The sequence below is a fragment of the Octodon degus genome, unplaced genomic scaffold (assembly GCF_000260255.1).
Source record: "Octodon degus isolate 3935 unplaced genomic scaffold, OctDeg1.0 scaffold00006, whole genome shotgun sequence".
In the NCBI taxonomy this organism is placed as follows: Eukaryota; Metazoa; Chordata; class Mammalia; order Rodentia; family Octodontidae; genus Octodon; species Octodon degus.
This window is the reverse complement of record NW_004524582.1, coordinates 30575307-30577303: the sequence shown is the minus strand read 5'-3', so window position 1 is coordinate 30577303 and position 1997 is coordinate 30575307. Positions and strand designations below refer to the sequence as shown.

Here is a 1997-nt window from a genome sequence, read left to right as displayed (position 1 = left end):
GATCACGAAGAACCAGATAAAGTCAAGCCAAAAGCTAAAAGAAAAGAAGAACCAAGCTCTATTTTTCAGAGACAGCGTGTGGATGCTTTACTTGTAGACCTTAGACAAAAATTTCCACCTAAATTTGTTCAGCAAAAATCTGGAGAAAAGCCTGTCCCAGTGGATCAGACAAAGAAAGAGGCAGAACCTATACCAGAAACTGTAAAATCTGAAGAAAAAGAGACCACAAAGAATGTCCAACAGACATTGAACACTAAAGGCCCACCTGAGAAAAGAATAAGGCTTCAATGAGTATTGGACAAAAGAAAAACTTGCAAGACTCTATTTTCAATTATTATACCTCAGTGTTGTGGATTTTTCAGATTTAAAGCCCTTTTTCATAACCCTCTCATTTGTATGGAATGTGGTTATTCTTGAAGGTTGTTTCCATCATGCTGTGTGAATATTTCTTATGTATCTTTTGTAATGTTTCCTCTTTTGGACTTGAGAAGTTTACTTACATGTGTATGTGTATTACATTTAAAGACAAAAATAAAAGTATATGTAAGAAAAAAAAAAAAAAAAAAAAAATGGATAAAGGAGCTAAATAAATATTTTTACAAAGAAAATAGATAAATGGCCAGAGCACGCGAAGAGACACTGGGCAGCCTTAGCCCCTGGGGAAAAGAAAATCAAAATGAGTGGGGAAGCACTTCCCACCGCCATAGCAGCCACAGCAGTCGGGACAACCGGCCCCGAAGGGTACGGGGGAACGAGGACACTCAGCCCTGCTGACGCGAGCGCAAGCCGGGCCAGCTGTCCTTCTGTTGGAATCAAGAGACCCAGAATTCCACTTCTAGGTACATTATCCAGGGAAATAAGGTGGGCACGTTCAGAAACACACACACAGATGTGCATTGCGGCACACTTCACAGCAGCCGTGAGGTGCAAATGACCCGATACTCCATCACCTGAGGAACGAGTAACCAAGCGCAGCTCCCCTTGCAATGGGATGCTGGGGGTACCACACAGCCATATAAAGGCTGGAATCACAGCAAGTGACACACCACGGCTCCAAGCATGCTGCTAAGTATACAAAGCCCAGGAGGTATGAAAGAGCTCCATTTGTATGGAGCATGCAGGGTAAGGGAAGCTGCAAAGACAGAAAACAGACTGGGGTGCCAGGGCTTGGGGTGAGAAGAGGTGGCAGAGGGCTAGTGAGGGCGGTTTCTTTCTGGGGTGATTAAAATGTGCTAAAATGAACTTTCAAGATGGCTGAACACCTACTAACATACTAACATCACTGAATTATATACTTCAAAAGAAGGGATTGGAGGGGCCGGGGAGATGGCTCAGTGGAATAAGCGCTTCCCTGGCAAGTGCAAGGGTCTGAGTTCAATCCCTGGTTCCGCAAAAAAAAAAAAAAAAAGAAGAAGAAGAAGAAGAAGGGATTGGAGGCTAGGTGTAGTGATGGGTGCCTATAATCCCAGAACTTGGGAGGCTGAGGCAGGAAGATTGCTGTAGGTTTGAGGCCAGCCAAGGCTAAACAGTGAGCTCCAGGCCAGGGTGGGCTACACAGCAAGATTCTGTCTAGAGAAAAAATAATAATTCTAGCCAGGGCACGGCAGCACATGCCTTTGTAATCCTGGCCACAAAGGACGCTGAGGCAGGAGGATTATGTATATATACTATTTAGAATACAGCTCAGTGGTAGATTTCTTACCTACCACGTACATGGCCCTGGATTCAGTCCCCAGCACCACCATCAAAAACCAAAGAAAGTGGGACTTGTATGTGAATTATATCTCAGTAAACAAGACTGAGAAGATACGTTTATGCAAATAAAGAAGATAAATCATTGACCTTAGCTTTCACCTTGAGAAGCTAGAAAAACCAGATGCAGTTATGCCACCTGTAATCTCAGTTACTCAGGAGGTTGAGGGAGGAGGACCACAAGTTCAAGCTGAGCCTGGGCAACACAGTGAGACTCTGTCTCACCACAAAAAATAAAAAGGACT

At 43.9% G+C, this 1997-nt stretch overlaps 1 pseudogene across 1 annotated transcript in view; it reads left to right on the top strand.

The window, feature by feature from the left end:
* Positions 1-532, top strand: part of LOC111812196 — a 964-nt pseudogene extending 432 nt beyond the window's left edge. The window contains exon 1 of the transcript XR_002817768.1: positions 1-532. This exon is cut by the window's left edge and continues 432 nt beyond it. The product of XR_002817768.1 is annotated as a mediator of RNA polymerase II transcription subunit 6 pseudogene (transcript).
* Positions 533-1997: the final 1465 nt, after the last annotated feature.